This window comes from Echiichthys vipera, assembly GCF_963691815.1.
Source record: "Echiichthys vipera genome assembly, chromosome: 7".
In the NCBI taxonomy this organism is placed as follows: domain Eukaryota; kingdom Metazoa; phylum Chordata; class Actinopteri; order Perciformes; family Trachinidae; genus Echiichthys; species Echiichthys vipera.
The window spans coordinates 7,867,575-7,887,930 of record NC_139832.1 but is presented as its reverse complement, the minus strand read 5'-3'; the positions used below and the strand labels follow the sequence as shown (position 1 = coordinate 7,887,930).

General features: G+C 39.3%; 1 protein-coding gene across 2 annotated transcripts in view; it reads right to left on the bottom strand.

Annotated features, from left to right (window-relative positions):
- Window positions 1-20,356, bottom strand: part of peak1 (pseudopodium-enriched atypical kinase 1) — a 92,900-nt gene that overhangs the window by 27,718 nt on the left and 44,826 nt on the right. For both annotated transcript variants that reach the window (XM_083916630.1, XM_083916631.1), the window contains one exon: window positions 16,718-16,794. The gene's annotated coding sequence lies outside the window, so the exon portion shown is untranslated. The remainder of the gene's footprint in view (window positions 1-16,717; window positions 16,795-20,356) is intronic.

Sequence of the window (20,356 nt, the reverse complement as noted above, 5' to 3'; positions counted from 1 at the left end):
TCACTATAATTTAAAGCAACATAATGTGTGATGACTCTTTCCTTTTTATGGGTAACCAAACCTGCCTTTCATCAACTAAAGCTGGGACAATGATTCATTACAGGGTTGATATCGACAGGGGTGGGGGAATCAGTCTTCACGTCTAACAAGGTCATAGGTGTCAGATCCTGTACGGAAGGATGTTACTATGACAACACCCTGAACCTGCCCAGGGCCAGAGACAATAAAGCAGGAACTCTTGAATCAAACATTGCTGACCAAGCTGTGATGGGTGGGGGAAGATTTATTCTGTTACACGGCACAGGCCGAATCCTCACAGGAAACAAAGACTGTAATAAAAACAATATTATTCAAAACCGGCTGTTGATGTGACTCGTCAGCACTGAATATTTTTGTGGCAGATTGTCAAAACTTCATGGACAACCAAAAGCCAGGGCCAAGACAAATGAATGACAGAGACCATTCTATATACATTGCTCCCCTAGATGGAAGATAAAGCAGTATTTTGTTCAGAATCGTTTTCCTAACTCCAGACCTTGGTCCTTGAAATAAAGCAGGGCAATAAGATTTAGTTTTGAACAGCTGTAATCCGGCTGTTGAACAAAAAAAAAATCAAAGACATAAAACAAATGGTATAAACATGGAGATTTTAATAGTTTTTTGCAAACTGAAAAAAGCTCAACTGCATTTAGAAGATTGACACCGGATAGGCTTTCATTGTAACTACATTATTTCTTCCATTAAAGACAGAGGAGGGTTTGCAGAGGGAATAGATTTTTTAATTTTTTTTAAGATAAAGCCTCCTTATTGTGTTTACTTTCTTCAAAGCAGCTAGATTGAATTATGAAAGGCAGCTTCCCAGGCTGCATTCTAATAAGCTGATTCAGTTTTTCATGCCTTTGTGTTTCTGATCATCCTTCTGAGAGTCAAGAAATATCCAGTATATGTCACATACACTTTTGCACACACTGAAACCCTCAGCGGTGGATTTGACTGTATTTTGTTTTACCATCAGCCTGCATTAAAATTCAGTTGTTGATTTGATTTCTTCCTTCCCTTTACAGTGGGGCTGATAAGACACTCCTCCTCTCAGCCAGCAAAATATACTTATATATTAATTTCTCATTAAGCCAAAAGGCAAATAGGAGTGCCATGTTGTTACTGACAGGACCCCACAACATTTAATCTGGAATGACAGTTGTGCCTCAGGGACCAACGATTCCATCTGCCCAACAACCCTCTCCTCGATCGTGCAGTCTCCAGACATTTAACTCCAGACAGCACACAGAAAGAGTGGGGGAAACCTCTCTGAAACAAGCAATCCCTCTTGCTTATGTAATCGTCTTTGTTCGAACATGAAAATAATTCTGTGATCGTGCTCATTGCAATATAGGACTGTTCCTGCTTGTGGCCATCAACCAAATTATGGACTGCTATTTTTGTGTTGCTCTGATTATGTAACAGGTATTACACAACACAATAGAAATGTGATGACTTACAAAACAGTGCATTTGTTTCACTACAAAAACCCTCCAGAACATTGTCGGTACTACAGCGTGGATGTGTCACATTTACATTAAGAAAAACTGTGCAATCGAACACACACACACACATAATATTATAGATATGTTTGTTCCCCCTTGATGGGATTGTTTTGTAGTATTGACATTGCGTTATTAGTTCACTCTTTGCATGTGTCCACAGCGTGACTCTGCAACATATTTGATTGGAAAGCTATGAAGCAGCACTAAGACGGAGGGAAATATTGGAAGACAGGGTTCAGTTGTACATATATTTTTTGTCTTCCTTCAGATTTCTGCCTGTTCTTTTTCTCTTACTTCGCTGGCAGGTATTGAAACTGCCAAACCTATTTAATAAGGGGTTAAACACACACAAACATCGAATTCCTATTGCATATTATTTATTAAAAGTTTAGAAATAGAAATAAAAAGAACTAGGCTATATTAGTTAAACATTCCTGTTGATGTCTGCTTAGTTATTCTCCTCAGTCTTGCTTTTGTTTATCAACGACTTGCCTGTCATGCATATTTGATGAGGCCCAGGCATTGTGTCGATAATTTAAATGGATCCCTTATGTATGAACACTTTGATGAATATCTGTGGTAAAGGAACGCCTTCTCTCCATCAAAGATATAATTATACTCTGTAAAATGAGATTTATTTGTGCTCAAGATGAAAAGTACCCCGTCGACATAAAGCAGATACATCTTTATCCTAAACAAATGTGCTATTGTATATACTTGCTAGCAGTGCGTTATGACAGGGTTTATTTTTAGTTGCACATTCTTGCCACACGATTGTTTACATTTCATTTAATAAAGTAATAATGATGGGAGATCTGGTAAATGTGATTCAGGGATATCTTGGAAGGATGCAGAACTTCATTATTATTGTTGTTAAACACAACCAAATGTTACATTTGGCGAGTTTGAAGTTGAGTTGAGAATGTGGATTTGAGAAAGCAGTCACAGCCACGGGGCCTGTGGATCAGCACAGTGTGTGTGAGTGGGAACAAGACAATGATAAGATAAGCTAAAGCCTAGTTTATTTGTTCACTCTGCATAATGCTGCGTCCCCCTGTGCTACAGTTATTTTGCTTTGTAAATGGTCAATTACATGTGACAGTATACTGTTCTCCCCTTTGCAGATTACACTGCCCCAACCCATCTGGCACCAAACTGTATAGCCTCTATTCATATGATTGTAATCTGTCTTTTTGAAGTTCCAATGAAGATCAGAGAACCACTGATGAGCAATGTTAGGTTTTGTTGCTTGTACATAGATTATGTTCATTTTGGATAATTCTTGAAAATACCAAAGAAATTCTGTACAACAGCAGTACAATATTTGTCTTGATACATACAGTTCTTGTGGATGATTACCATACCAAAATCCTACTAGCGAGTGAGAAGATTTTTCACTTTTTCTTTTAGTTAATCTATTTTGGTCTGCACTGCGTGTTGTGTTAGAGAATGACGCGTGTGTGTGTGTGTGTGTGTGTGTGTGAGTGAGTGAGTGAGTGAGTGAGTGAGTGAGTGAGTGAGTGAGTGAGTGAGTGAGTGAGTGAGTGAGTGAGTGAGTGAGTGAGTGAGTGAGTGAGTGAGTGAGTGAGTGAGTGAGTGAGTGAGTGAGTGTGTGTGTGTGTGAGTGAGTGAGTGAGTGAGTGAGTGAGTGAGTGAGTGTGTGCACACATACACAGTACAGCTCTAAATAAGAGGACTTCACTGGGGATTGAGTGCTTGTGTCAAAGTGTGTGTGTGGACTTTGTAGTCACAGCCAAAGAGTTTTGGTTTTAGAAGCATTTCTATGAACTACGATACATTCGGAGAACAGCCCTGAGCCTGTGTGTATTTGATCTGAATAGATCTGAACAATTACTCAGACACACTGCCTGTGTGTGTGACTGCTGACAGAAAGTACACATTGACATTCACATAAACACTTCTCCCTGGAGCAAGTAATTGTAAAAGGTGAAAGGTCGGGCTACATATGCCTCATTGCAGTGGCTGCTTTCATTCTCCCTGTTGTTAACCTCTGCTGCCTCCTGTCTCCCTCTCTCCTCTCATGCTAAACAATGTCTCTGTTTACTAAGGCTTTTCCTTTAAATCTCTGTTCCCCCCTATTTTATTCTACCTCTTTCAAATATTTTCTTTTGTCTTTGTCTTTTTTCCCTTCGGGCTCAAAAATATTTCCCACACTCGTCTCTCTCCATCATCTTGTCTCTACCCACTTGCTTTTAATTCAGACTGTTTGTCTTCAGGCTTTTTTTTTCACTTTTGCTTTCTCTCCTCTGAGATATGTAAATGTGCCTCTCTTCTGTCTGTCTTTGCCTCAAACTGAACTTAAACTAATGACTGCCAGATTTATTTTTTCCTCACAAAAAACCACCACCACCAAAACCCAAACTTCCAAGTGACCACACACAAGCAATCCATAAATCCCCATTACCAAGCCCTGAACAGCAAACACACACAATCAGACACATTTTCAATGGACTAATCAGACGCCAAGATTCAATATTGTGAACACTAAAAACAACCCTTGACTTGGGAACTTAGAATCCATTTATTCATGTGTAACTTTTGTATGTGATTCCATCACCTATGGACCCTGGCAGGCAGTGAGAAAAAATAAAGCAAATACAGGAAATAACAATATCAAGCATCGGATAATAAATAGAAGTAAGCATACGGACGCTTCTCCACAAGGAGATCTGCTACAAACATGTGTCAGAGGAGGGCATTGTTTGTCTTTCTCCATATGAATCTGTCCAGACTTTGAAAACACATAAATAAATACTATAAATCATTGATTTTTTCCAAATATCCACTCAGTAGGGTTTTTTTGCCTGTCGTTACGTAACATAGTTTGATGCTTGGCTGCTCCTGTCCACATGTCAACCTGTCCTTGAACAAAAAGCTGAACCCCAAATTACTCCGGATGGTTAAACCAGCACCTTGCGGGATAGCTTGCTGCCACTGGTATGTGAGTGTTTGAGTGACTGGGTGATTGAGAGGCAAACTGTAAAGTGTTTTTTTTTTGTATAAAAGTGCTTCATGAATGCAGTCAATCCATAAATTGTCATGTGTTTTGGAACAGTTCCCACTGCCACTTTAGCTCAAATTTACAGTTAATGTGTCTGATGCACCTGCATTTTATGCACAAGCCAATGTGGTAATTAAAGGTGTTAATTAACAGATTCAAGAGACTTGCCAATATTTATGAATTTTACTTTCAGGAACTGATGATAATATTCATCACTGAATACATTTTTTATGTGGCCAATATTCTAAAACTGGAAAACATTTAATGTACTGTCATTTATTATCCTATATGACAAAAATAATAATCAATCCAACGATCATTTTATCTCTAGATTGAATTGCTTCATGTGTCAACAACTTCAACTGGTTATTTGATTTATTTTTTTTTGTGAGCGTTTCCATATGTGCTGTCTGATATTATGATTTGTGGGTAGGCCACAGTAGGATATAGAGAAATCTCACAGCTGTATGAAGACAACTGCTGGCTTGCTGAGTGTACACAAAGCACACACACATACAGACACACAGACAGATTACCTACATGCATGAGTCGTCAATCCCATATTCCCTCTAAAATGCTGAAAGTCCAGTGGTGCCACTTGTGGCTTTCTCTAGGTGACAAAAATCTGAAAACTATAGACCAGTCACACAGATGACAAGCACTACACAAACCAACAAAGCTTTGCCTCATTGAAAAACAGACAAAAATGATGGGCAGATCCACAGCTGGCCTCTGTTGGTTTTTCTGCACTTGCTGGCACAGAATTAGTTGTTCAGATGAGATGCAGCATTGGCCTTCGATCTGTGACCATCTGCTTCGGATCTGATAGCAGCAAACACTGTCCAGTTGAGTGCCAGGTGAGATATCACAACACACCTGCTGCTTGGTGCCACTACCACCAAGAGACAAGCCCCATGGGACTGTCAAGTGAGACCCAGACTTGTACTAGGATAAGAAGCAAACTGGGATAGAACTTTATTTACTGAAAGCTACCTTGGCGAGACTTGTGCATAACATGTCCCTCTGTGTATGACGATAAAAATTAAGAAGAAACCAGATGAGCACTTAGTGAACCAGCTCTGATCGTAGCAATAAGGTGAATACAACCACTGTGTAATAGTAGAACAGATGAGAAAAGACAGCCTCCTAGTGTGAGAACCTCTTCTCCGTTTAGTCTCTGACAGTCACACAGCAAAGAAAAATAATGAGTAAATCGTCAGGAATATTTTCCCCAATATGGTCTTTTCACTGCATTGGAGCCAGTACGAGATATTAGTGGGTTGGGTTAGGGGGTGAACATGTTGACACTGATACTGTAGGTGTGGAATACCGAGCAATGCCAGATATTTCGCCAATCTATTTTCTGGTCCAGCGGAATAACCACTACTAAGGCAAGAAACTATTGTTGCAATAAACCAGGATCAACAGACAATATATGCAGCTGTGCATATAACTAATAGCCCTAGTAAATTCCTGGTGTCATTGAAAGACAAGGGACAAGCTACTTGGCATAACATGAGGCACTAAGACTTAAGCCCTTTTCACACATGCACTGCAAACCTGAAATTATCTAGATAAGACCCGGCAGGGCTGCATGTGTGAACGTAAATGTGCAAATCAGTCGGACTCGACATCCACCAGAGTTTAACTGGCTAGCTTCCTAAGTCCGTGCAATCTCCAAGTGAGCCCATGTGTGAATACAACCACTCATTCTCAGTGGAAGTGGAGCGTTTTGATGATGTTCCTATCATGCAAGCACCTAAACTGGAAGAAAACAAACCTCAGAGAAGATGGGTGATTTGCACAAAGACATCAATGAAAATTTCTAACCGGAGAGGTGACGAGATTCGTGAACTTCTGTCGATACGCTGAAATCGTAAGGTGAATTCCAGGAACAGCAAATTACTTGGTCATTTATGACCAAATTACGAACCGGCTCGTCACTGTGGTGTAATCCTCGTCATTTCCTGCCTCCTGCACAGTCTACCCAGGCGCCACCCCGGCCTATACCAAATAAAGAATTGTCCAGTAAGTTAGAACAAATCTGTACACACCTGATTCTCCTGACATTGTCCAGGGTTCATATGTGAAATTGTTATATAGTGCTGATGGATGGGGGGTAGACAAAAAAGAAAAGAAAAGAATAAGCGATGGAGAGATTAAGACGTAAAGAAGTAAAGCAAAAAAAGCCACAGACAGAAAGCTCATGTTAAAATTTCAAATAAGGTGCTACCACACTCACCTCTCCGCAGAGAGGCAATGTTTTTCCCCTGAGAAATGTCTGAGGACAGAAGCTCATTTTCCACCCAGAGCACATTCAGAGAGACGGAGTGGGGGCTCACTGAGCCTGGTACATAATAGTGGAATAACTGAGGCTGTAAGCTGAAGACATGAGGAGATGGGATATAGGATTTTCTCCTACTTTAGATAAGACAGTCGTGACAGTGGGATAGACAAAAGGGAAGTAGATATGAAATAGGAAAGGAACAGCAAAGAAAGAGACGCCAGGCAGTGGAAGAAAGCTTTGTACTTGATGTTTGTTGAGGCAACGGTAAGCCAGAGTCTGCCACCACAAGTTATTTAAACAAGAATCAACCATCATTTATTCTTACAGTGATAGATCAAAAGATTTTAAGTTTTTCTTCGTAGGATAGAAGCAAAATGGGTCAAGAACAACACACACACACACACACTGCCGTTAGTGATGCAGTAGTGAAAATGAAATGCTATGGTAGGTACTATACTTGAGGTGTTTGAGATATAAGAAACAATTCAATTTGATAAGCCTGTGAATGTTCTCATTTGTCCAGGTCATCGTTATCCCCATAGCAATGTCAGTCAAAAGCAACTGAACTTTTATTATTTGTCTATTCAATTTGATAATTTCCTTGCTATTTGCTCAGTTCAATCTGTTATAGAACAAACTGTTTTTACAGATGTTTTTTCAAAAGAGTATATATTTTGATGTTGAGAAATATACAATAACACCTCACATTATAAATGATATTATAAAAATGTTATTAAAAAGTCAAAGCCACTCCCTGTCAAGGGAAGATTAGCACAGGGTTGGTGGTTCGATCCCCAGTGTCCTTACAAACCCAAATAAACCCAATAAACCCAAAATCACTCTAAATTGTGTGTCTAATTGCAATACCAAATAGCACAACATGATTATGGTGATATAGGTAACGAAATTTGAGAGTTCTTATAACAATGTATGTTTTTTATTCCAAACTATGTAACGGAAACACTGTTTCTAAATGACCTGAAACATGTCTTTCGCATTGCTGTACGGCAATTTGTTATTTATTGTCTGCCATATACACCAGTCCTAATATTTATAGGTCTATTTAAGTCTATCTCCAATCAGCAAATTCACATACTGTATGAATGCACACCTTACTTATTTATGAATCATTTCACCTGGTTATTGCCGGGGATATTATTAATATCCAGTACAGCTATAGGCTGTGAGCAGCAGTTCAACTCTTTGGTGAAGGGCGCTCTGACAGCAGAAAATGAAGTGCATCAGGCTGCATTTATTGCTTCCTTCCTTTAGATTTTCTCAGCTCATCCCTAGATTTAAAGTGATGACCTTCAGAAATCTCCCCCAGCTATTCAAGCATTGCCACCTCAGAGTACAGTTAGTGGTGCCATTGGGTGCTGCTGCGCAAGTTAAACGTTTGATGGAATGAAATCTTTGGTTGAAAAAAAAGAAGATCTGAATTCAGTAAAGGAAGCAAAGCGGAACGGCATTACTTATGTGACAATGACAGGTTCCACAAAATACTGTTAAGCCATGTTTTCATGTGTATTTGTGTGTGTGCACATGAATGGTGGCACATGCCAACCAGCTTTCAATTTCAGGAGAAAGGCCACTCCAACTCCACTCCACAGCTGAGTAAATTCCCAAGTACTAACAAATTTCAGTTTCTGTCCAGAGAGATTCTGCCACAATGATTCCACTGTATGTCACTCCAGTTTCAAGGAGCTTTTCCACATGTATGACTCTCATCAGTTGCCCAATTGAACTTCTGTTTTGAGCAGATTCTACTACTGAGCCACCACAAAATGTGTTGTGTAAAGTGGACTGAAACAAAAACAGTCAAGTGAAAAGTCCTCTCTTAATAACTTTTTATTTATTGAGATAGACAGAAAGAAAACAGAGGGACACAGAAATGCCTGTGAGCACTGTTACTAAGACAACGAGTGTAACTCTAGTCTGCAACATGACAGCAAGAGAAATGGTCTGATCCTGAAGAACCCAGATCGAGGCTTGGATAGGCAATAGGTTGGAATCTGTTTCATCTCTCTTTAACGTGTTTAAGTCCACTATGAAGTGAACCTTTTCTGCCTGTAATAGCTGAAATAGACACTTAGTCTACAAATACGAGCCGCTAGCTCTTAGTAAATGGATGAGCTTCAGGGTGGCATATAACATTAAAAATATATAAATTCCATAGAGCGGATTGAACGGCAAACCATTAAAAGCAGCCAGTTTGTAATTAAGATGTATTAGCTGAAGGGATTTGTGTCTTTAGTTCAATAATTTGGTTACATACAGCTTTATTATCCCTACCATTAAAGTTTACATGATAAACACAAAAATAGTTTGGTGAGAAACATGCACAACTGCTAAATAAAAAAAAAAGCTCAAATACCGTGAATACTATTATAAAATTCGACTTCTTATTTAATGCACATTACTATATTGGACCTCGTGTATAACAATCTTTCAGTTAACTACAGATGGTGGATGGTAAATATAAATCTCCAGTATTGGAAGAATTTATGTGTCATCACATACACTAAAGGAGGACCCAAGTTTTAAATGCAATAACCAGAAGTATTAGAAAAACATTGACTTGTATTTTGATAAAACTCAACACTATGGAATAAATATCATCTATTAGCAAGCAACAGTCATTCCACAATTTGTATTTTTAAATTTGCATCCTTATGTAGCAAACGGTTCACTCCAATCTCCTCGAATATTAGTACATTGTACATTGTAATATTTGAGGACTTGATTGAAAAAAAACAACAATACCATGCTAAAGATAAATAAGTTGGGCTAAAAAAATTGCTTGAGAAATAGTTTTCATTATGGACTGGCCTTGACAATGTTCAGGCTGACTTAAGGGCTCATCTATATTAATAAAACACAAGATGGACTGAGTGTATTGGACTGAATCCACTTTGATGTACTAAGTGGTTAGACGGCCGGCTCTGTTTGTCTGTATGTGCTTGTACGGATGAAGGGTAGAGGGGTGTTGTGCGCAGGAAAACAGACAGTGTGTGGGATACATTATCAAGATGAACTAAAGTAATAAAACTTGTTCTTGTCATTCCTGTGCTTGGGAGGAGTGAGAGATTATACATTAAAGCCAGTCACATGAATGCATCTAATCTCGGGTGCTGGACAATATCAACAGGGAACGCATGTGACAACAGTCGATGAGCTTCAGGCCCCCGCTGTAGTTTCTTTCCTGCAGGTGAAACATTTTTGTCTATGTTTAAAGAGAAGAAAGCTGTTTTATAAGATTTTAGATTGTGCTTTCTAAATTTGAGATTGAAATAAATAATGGGGGTTTATATTACGTCATGGGCTGTATTCTTTAAGTGTATTGCAAGTAAAGATGTACGATCTACTATATATACTGTCAGTGTGTAATCAAAAGCTCTTCTTCGTTTCATTAGTTTCATTGTTATTCTTTTTCATTTTCACTGCCAATGGATGAGGAGTGGATGAAATCAGTTGGCTGCAATTACAGCAAACAATTTAGCAGCAACATCTACTCAGCCAGCTCTTCAGTTTCCTCAAGCCTTCCCAGATTGACTAAAATAAAAGCATGGACTCTACAAGCTCTTTTTGTGGTAGTAGTAGTAGTAGTGGTGACAGACAGCGATGAGTAATGCGACAACCAAACAACCTCCCAAGCTGATTCACTGACAGATTTGACTTGGAACAGCCAATGCAAAACCAGATGATACTGTCAAAACAATGTCCTCACTGCAGTAGTAAGGTTCAGTCATTAGCTCTTGGCAGTTCCAACTGTCAGTCTCAGTTGTTAAACAATCCCACAACATGGTGAGATGCGGTTTAGTTCCTATATTGCCGCAGGGGACCTCAACTCAAGATCTTGCTTTGCTTGATTATTATTTTTTTAATGTTAGCTGTAAATATCAAGTTTTAGGGTTGTATTTGTGATCAAAACGCACCTCTACAAGTAGGGACATGTGTATCTGGAACGTACGTAGGATGTCTCATTTTCCTCAGTTTTAACCGTTAAGCTTAGTAAATAAGAATAAAAATCTGACATCCCTCTGTGGTTAGAGTTGTCCGATATATCAGTATCTATTGGTATCAACATTTATGTATTTCAATATGCACTGATATGAAAACCTCTTTTACAGAACATACAGTATAATGCAGAAAATAGCTATTCATTCTGTTTTTCATTCATTCTTTATTTAAATGGTCAGCGATTGGCTGATACTGAAATGTTTATTTAGCTATTTATTGTATTTAAATGGTCAGCGATTGGCTGATACTGAAATGTTTATTTAGCTATTTATTGTATTTAAATGGTCAGCGATTGGCTGATACTGAAATGTTTATTTAGCTATCTATTTTATATAAAATGTATTCTTTATTTTCACAATTTTCATTTCTAGGGCCGGCTGACAATGTCATATAATGTATGTATAATGAAAAATAATGTTATGTATGTATGTTCTTTAATAAAGGGTTAGGTTATTTGTTTAAGAAAGCAGCCTTTTGAGTCCCTTTGCATAGTCGGTGCACAATCTACATAGAAATGGTCTATCTCATTCCAGCTTCAAAACTCAGTATATTGGCTGCCAGTAAGACTCACTGCGATATCTTCTAGCGTATCGCCCTCTCTGCAGCCTGAAGGCTCAATATCGAGTTTCTTAACATATTTCATGCAAAGAAGATGTATGAAGATTGCAATATAATTTCAAAGGTTTGCAATAACATTCTATGGGCATCGCTCAGAGCTCTCACTGGGTATCGGGGAAAAAAGGAGAAATAAGAAGCAGAAACTCAATGACAAAGAGTTAGAGATTGAGGGAGAGCAAAACTAAAAGAGAATAAAAGGAAAGCAACAACATTCCAGTGCAGTGTTTGGTATTGTGCAAGCTCTGGGAGAGTTGCTTGAGTCTGGCCTGGGAAAGAGCCAGTGCAGGTCTCTCGGGAGACCAACCCGCTGGCCTCCAGACAAACACCAGCAAAGTGGCAGAGCAGACAGCCAGATGTGTAGGACTGCATTAAACACGTGAAACATCTTACAGATTTATTAAACAATTAACATTTAAAACAATGACTGTACACCTTGCTCATTTTATAGCAGAGCAGCATGTTTGCCTTGTTAAACATGAATATGACATGATCTACTGGCCTGTCAGTTATTCTAAGGTTGAAGTTAAAAGAAAGTTTACTTGCCTGAGTGACAACATCCACCCCACACCCATTTGACAGAACATTATGTATACGGTTTATGTATTATGTATATATGTAAACTAATGGCAATGAAGTTATGTGTGCATAACTTATACAAATCCCATCGATTCTGAACAGGAACAAAATGTTAATTAAGTCCTTGACAATGGAGCAGGTAAAAAAGTGCAATATGGTATCACATATTAGAGACGTGGCTCTGTACTTTTTAACTTTTGTGAAGCTATTTGTGGAGAGGAATTGCCCAAGTCATGAGAATGTTATGGAAGATTTTTTATCCCTTTAATAACACTTCTCTAGAAATCCCCAGTGGCTACAAAACTATAGAGAACAGAAAAGGGAATTCTTTAACATAGACCACAAAAAAAAAACAGTCAGGAGGTAGGTGGTAAAATAGATCTGGAGTCTGCCCTGTGTGAAACCAAGAGGCATTTTGTGCACCCTGGTAAAACATCAGCCACGCTTCTTTTGGCATGTTTTATAACTTGCATGCAACGCAAGGCTGGAGAGGCCGAAAAAGACATTTGAAACATTCAGCCACAGCTGTGTTAATGTGCTGGTCATGGGAAAAGGAGAACATGCACACATGTCATCTACAGTAAATAAATACAAGCTGAAACATTCAAACCTTGAGTTACTACACATAGCTGCAGCACTGTAGAAGGTCTAAATTAATGCATAATCCAGCTGTAGGGCTATAAATAACCACCATGTCATCATGAGATTTTTTCGCTCTCTTACAGTTTTCTCTGTTTCTCTCTCACACACGTATTCACTCACACACACACACACACACACACATATTCACTCTCACTCTAATTCTCCGTGCTCTGGTGTAAAACTGACACGGTGATTTGCCAGGGGCAGGTGATGACTGGGTAGAGATCATGAAGTTTTTCTCCCACCTGACTAACATCCTCCCTGCTGCCATTCCCTTAGTTTCCCAAAGCGCAGAGGCTTGTTTAGCACCAGTAAACATCAAACACCGAGGAGGGTACAGCATCGCGCTGAGAGCTGCATATTCCTAGGATGCCAGTGGAGGTGCTGGGAACAGCAATCAGTTGGGATCACAGAAAACTCTTTGGGCTTCAGGACTTATCCACTTTTAGACACTTGCAAAGTCTGCACAAGTTGCCTATACTAGAACAGAGAGTCTTTCAAGGCAAGGCAGGCAGCACATTCCCTTTCCTGTCAACAAGTATACTTTTATTGTGATACCTTTGATGCATTAAAGTTAACCCTTAATTGTGTCAGCTTTGTTCTCAACCCCTTTACTCTGCTCAATTTCTAAAACAAGCAATGTGTGAGAAAGAAACTCACATTTTTGCCTACATAAAAGTGTTTTTTTTTTTAAACTGGAACAGCAGCCATAAACTAGCCTAAGCTAGATGTCCTATTACACCTGTTGCACTGATTTTCCCTATGTAACAATTGTTGAAAAATAAATCTGTTGTGACAATGGCACTGACATATCTTTACGATTTACAGTATTTCCTCACAATAATAATGATCACGATACGAAGATATTAAGAGCTTACATAAACGTAAAGATATAATAATACAGACAAAAAAACTCATTGCATATTCCTCTACCCAGGCCTTAATTAGATATTCTGAGTACATGCATGAGAAACAGAATATAAAGACAGAATATATAGGCAGCTACAAAAGACAGAAACAGCCCCAAGACAAAGCCAAAGCTGCAGGAGAAACTCGTCCTACTTTCTTCCAAGAACAATTGCCTGTTATGCGACAGTGCTCGACTCGAGGATAAAGGAGAGGGGGGTGGGGTGGCAGATTTGATAACAGTTCCCAATTACCACTAATAAAAATAAAGTGTTTTTTTCAAAATTGTACAAATTCTCATCCTTTTCCCATGGACTGTTTGGCTGACTGTAAAGGGGGACAGGCTTATCTCACTAATGGCTTTGTCAGTTTCTCTGCCTGCTAACTGCGCTCTCAGGAGAAGGGCTATGCTAATCCAAGAATCTGGCTCCACTTTTAGAAAACATTCACAGCTGTCTTTCTGCGTTTTGCGAAATCAGGAGTTTTATTTCAAAATATGACATATGTAACTCTAATGAAAAAAAAGGCAGAAGAAGAACACTCAGTAAAAGAGATAATGTAATCATTGTACTCTATGAGTTTCAGTTTAATAACAAATATTAACTTCCATAAGTTGGCATCATTTGTGTCTTAAAACTTGACACTAAAGGGTCCGAGTCTAAAAGTGATCAACTTCAGAAAGAGATTAAATACAGTATTGGTTCACAAGCCGTAATAGCTGTGTGGACCTCACTTGCATCATGAAAAAGGTGAAGCATGCTTTGTTTCTGCAAAACAAAGACAACATTTTAGGAAGGGCCACACAACAGCAGACCCCACCTAGGTAGCTAGCAGCTTGCCTTTTTGCATTTTGAGAGAAAAAAATCTCTTAGTGGCTTTGAGGATGATGGTGAAATGTGTGGGCCAAGAAACGGCTGCTGGCATCAACAGCTTGGAGAGCAATACCACATCATCCAATTATATTGAACACAACACCTCCCTGCTCCTAACTGCCAAATGCAAAACAAACCAACTGCAGCAGAATCGAATGGCTATCAGAGAAGGCAGAGGCAGCAGAAGAGAGCTATTGCCATCCTACGCCACTGAGACTTCCAGGTGAAATGCAGAGTGGATGAAGGCTAGCAGCTGCCTGTGGGTCAAAAGGTTTGAAAGAAAAAAGCTTATATGTACTTTGTTCACATGGTACAATACCTCTGCCTTTGCCTGAATAAGCATTTCATCCTCCTCACTTCCACCAACCAGCCCTAAACCATTTCCGTTAGTACATGTGTGTGAAATCAAGCCTAATAGATCTCATTAAAAAAAAAATATATATATTTCAAAAATAAGATTTCACACACTTCCTGGTTGAGGGGGAGTTTTGCTGCCAGCCAGTGTTCACTGCTCACTACATGAATGTTTTTCCCTTGGCATGGAGGAGAGATGAAAATTCAGCATCTATGTATATCGCAACAGACATGTGCAACACCAGATCCTCCAAGGAGTCTCAGGAATGATCATAAATTCAACTTCCCCTCGATATTTATGAGAGCTTGAAAATGTTTCAAATCCACACAATTTTTTTTCGCAGAAAGTGGCCGAATTAGAAGAACCACAACTTCCAAGAAACTACTTTTTGGGTGTGCGTCCTGGTAGCTCACAAAGTACAGTAGAGTTTCCCTTCCCTACTTCCTACCTCTCTCCAATTATAGGCACCTTTGCTTGACCACATCAATCTGCAATCTCCAATGATAAAATCTGCCCGCAGACTGACAAACGTAAACACCTAGCAAAATACTCAAACTCGCCTCTGTGGTAGTTCCCACAACAGTACAGTAGGTGTCTTCAGGATAACATTTTGCCTTGATGACACAGACTCGCAAGGTCATAACAACACCAACGTCGCTGTCATGACTGGTAATTACAGTTCAACCCTAGTGTGTAGTGCGTATCCTCAAGGTTTCAAAGAAAAGCAAACGTTGCAGACAAAACTAAAGAGAACATTTGTAAAAGGTCAAGTGCAGCACAACAAGTATCTGAGCCAGTTGAGGTGGTTCGGGCATCTAGTAAGGATGCCCCCTGGGCGCCTCCCTAGGGAGGTGTTCCAGGCACATCCGGCTGGAAGGAGGCCTCGGGGAAGACCCAAGACTAGGTGGAGAGATATCTCGGATAAGCGGTTGAAGATGAGATGAGAGATGAGACAACGGACTATATGTCACGTGAAAGGTTGGTCATAGTAAAAAAAAACACTTATTAGTTATTAATCCCCAACTGCCCAAATATCCACTAATGCATCTTTAAAGAAAATGTACATATAAATGTGTTATGCTGCACTAAAATGTATAAGAATACCATCCAGTTTTTCACTGACAGTGTAGTAGCTTCAGAACTTTGCTTTAACTAAACAATACAGACTGCTGACAATACTAAAGGTATGTTTTTGTCAAAGATGAATACAAAACTATAAAGCATAACGTCTGACTGTTAGAAGAACCACTTAGCATTAGCACAACAGTCCAATACCAACATATAATATCCTAATCTAATATTAGCACAATGTTAGATTACAAGCATTAGAGTAGTGCATCTCATCTGCTCATCTATTCAAGACATTAAGAACCCATTTAAAAAATATGATACCAGCTGTTATACTTCTATTACATATTGTATAAAATATGGATAGAGTAATTGTTTTTAAATCATACACTAATGGGAAAACTGCAGTGTTTGTAAACAATATCACAGCCTGTCAGTCATTCATTTGGGAACACTGGCATCGTTTTTGTTTAGGAGAAAGCCAGCGTTGCCATAAAAGTGCCAGTGTCTGCTAGAGCAGAGTAGAGAGAGGAATCAGCATTAAAATGAACGCAGCATTAGAGACTAATCACATCACGACTCTCATCCACGGGGAGGAACTAAACTCTCGGCGTCGACATTTAGATTCACAGACAGTGTCAGTGTCACAAAGTCACAGCAAAGCAGCTACTGGGGTTTGGTATGTCATTAATTCAAGTGGGCATGCTGCAAAGACTGACTAAACAGCCCGAGGACGTAAACAAAAAACACAGATGGACAAACAGACAAACACACAGACACATACACAGAAGAGAAGAGTGAACTCACAATGCAATGAATCAAGCGTCAGCACAGGCGTCCATGGAGTACCAATTGGTGAAGGAGAACGCACCTGCTTCTGGAACCTACAGGTGACAGAAAAACAGAAACAATAAAGAAAGTCAGAGAGAGGAAAATGAACAGAATGAGAGTGTGAGAGAAAGAATGAAGGGCGATGGAAAGAGAAAACGGTATTGTGTTTTGTTGTCTCTGTACTTGTATTCTGCACAATGACAATAAAGTTGTCTCTTATCTAAAAAAGAAGTAGCTGAGTGATGTTGATGAGTGCGACGTCTATTCGCAGCAGAACATCTAAGATAACGCTTCATCAAATACAGGAACAAACATTCGGGGCGCTGTCTGTGCTGGTCTTTGTGCCATCACAAAATACTGATTTTTCCAGAAGGCATATTCTCTGGTCATTATGTAAACATCTATCTTGTCCTGTATGCTAAAAATAAACCGGACAGTAGCAGTTCTTCTAATCCTGTTTGTGGATTCAATGCCAACTGTGAAGGGAGGACATTTTCTGTCAATGCATTGAAATTGCAAAGCTCACTCACATATTCTATCCTCCTTTTGGCCCTTTAAGATCAGTTTGAGGTGTACCTGGAGAAAGAAAACCATCCTCCCCCATGTCAGGGGTTCTATCTTAAAAACTGTTCTGCATTAATTCAACCAAGGACGAAGCATCTTGTTGGGGGACAAAAAGAGCCACAGTCTCAGGAGCCTTTTCATGAGCCTATTTATTTGCTTTAGAATGGGAAAAATGGGAGTGCAGAGAGGGATTCCTTGGAAGTTCTGCAGTGATAGATAGATAGATAGATAGATAGATAGATAGATAGATAGATAGATAGATAGATAGATAGATAGATAGATAGATAGATAGATAGATAGATAGATAGATAGATAGATAGATAGATAGATAGATAGATAGATAGATAGATAGATAGATAGATAGATAGATAGATAGATAGATAGATAGATAGATAGATAGATAGATAGATAGATAGATAGATAGATAGGTAGATAGGTAGTTAGATAGATAGATAGATAGATAGATAGATAGATAGATAGATAGATTAGGTCATGGTAGCAGCAGTACAAAACAATCAGAAGTACAAAAAATAAAATACAATATAAATAAGACTACAGTATCGCAGATAAACACTATAGTACAATATACTATGTGGATTTTAAGATGCAGGAGAGAGAAAGGTGCATTTCAGTCATAAGTCACTTCGAATAAAGTAAGTTTCTTCCGTGAGCGTTGCTCAGCGTTGCTGTGAAGCATTGTACAGTCTGATGGCAGCAGGTAGGAATGATTTCCTGTTCCGTTCTTTTGGGGGCGGCAGTACCTCAGTCCATAGCTGACTTGGCTGGGAACCGTAGGGTTGCTGGTTCAAGTCCCTGTCTGGACCATGTATGGAGCGTGGACTGGTGCCTGGAGAGGTGCCAGTTCATCTCCTGGGCACTGCCGAGGTGCTGTAGAGCAAAGCACCGAACCCCCAACTGCTCGGGGCGCTGGTCACTGGCAACCCCTCGCTCTAACATCTCTCCTTAATTGCATGTATAGGTCCTGGTTGTACATGTGTGTATTTCGGGCCTGTGTGTGTAACATGTATAATAATAAGAGTGAAAAAATTGAATTTCCCCGTGTGGGATAAAAATAAAGTAATTCTTCTTCTTCTTCTTAAGGCAGCGAGGTTGAATGAGGTTGTGGTAAAGATATAGTTAATGAAACCATATTACAAATGCAATTTGGTTTAAAAAGTGGGCCATTTGCGTGTAAGTTTCCTCTCTACTCATTCTAGTGCGGGGTTTTAAAACCCTTCTTGATTGTAGATATTTCTTGCTTTTCATCATAAGTCTCAAATCTCCATGGTTGAGGTGAGTAACAAATGGCATGCAGACTCAAGTTCTCAGTGGTATGCCCATGAAGTTTCAAGTTAACTTAATATGAATGACTCAGTTCCACTAGAATAACGGAGCAACTTTATTTGATGATCCAGTCAGTCTCTTATGCAACCTTAATTTATACGCACAGCATAATCACATATCCTGTACAGCTTTGATGACATATAATGAACACCTCAGGCACAGGCCAACAACGGTTCAACCTGATGAATTGTCAGTGTGCCTTTTAGTTAAAGGCAAATAGATAATTTTTCATAATCTGAATGCTGTGGTTCTGTAGTTTTTGTAGTTCTGGCCATCATTCCTATGGGTTACCATTACATTCATGTGTCTTTGGACTGAGTAGTGCCTTCAATTTTGAGGACAGAGAAACTTCAACATTGTTTACAGGTTGTTTTTGTTAATTTCCTCTGCCTAGATTTAAAACGTTGACACTAGAAGTCATAAGCAGGCTTAATAAACCTTTAGTTTACCACCACTGTGTTGTGGCATTCCCTCACAGAGCCTGCTACAGTATCTGTCCAGCATTGTTTTTCACATTTCCGGAGACTTGCAATTAAAGCGTGGTGTTCGCAGGTGCCATTTTAAGCATGACCCTGCCTCTGTGAACTTAATTGACCACAATGCCTCCCTTCTACGTAGTAAACAGCAGCTGGTTCCAGTAGTCCGTCTGCTACCTGTAAAATTCCCTTCCACAGGACTCACCAGTCTAGCATGCTATTGGTTTGTCTCCTCTGAGAGGTGCACTTACTGGGACAGCATGAGTGTGTTGCTGCTTGGTCACCTTAATACCAGTTTGAATTTCTTTTTTCTCAAAGCATGAATATGTGGCTTGAAAAAAAAAGTGCATTAGCGTCTGCTATGGCTATGGTTATGCTGAATTTTGACAGTATATGTAGGTGACAGTACAGTTTGATTACAGTGCCAATAGATGCTCAATCAGTCTGAACCAGATGAAATGGATGCTGAATATTTTCCTGAAGAAAAATAGTTGAATTTATTTTTTAGCTAAATACTTGAATATCCATTTATGTGTGAGCTTGCTTATGCCACATCTATGTACATGTTACTACCTTTATGATGGTCTATGTTTGATCGAGTGTCAGATTAATTATCACTGATTTGCTGGCATCTCCGTTAGTGCTATAGAGATTTTTCACTTGACTCCCAGATCTCCTTCACCTCCCACATAATGCCCTGACTCACTGCCATTAACGATGTTCTGCAGAGAGGCTGAGCTAATAGCTTACAGTGGAACCACTCAAAAAGTAAAGGACAGGTAAAAGAAAAAAAAAGACACAAACATACCAGGTGACCACATTCACCAAGCTAGACTGTGATTGCATATTGTTCGGAGGTTACTCTCTGTCAGCTTTTCTGTATTTCTTAGCAACATTTCAGCAGTCCTGCATGATCCAACACACACATTCTGTTAAAATTACAAAACAGCACTAAACTATAAGTCCAAAACTGCTATTTGTTTCTCCAGTTTTAACTGTCATCCTCCAATACATTACAAGGGATTACAAGGCAAGCCTGTCTTAAGATGCGAGAGCTGTGTTTTTCTTAAATATGGTGTGTTGGGTATAGTATATAAGTCCGTGGTTTAGTACAGAGACACACAGGAAGCTTTTGCACAACAACAAGGCTCAGTGGAAGACCACAGATATATCATCACTTAAATTCCTGAGCGTATGTTCAGAGTCGACGCCACACAGACAAGGAAATTGG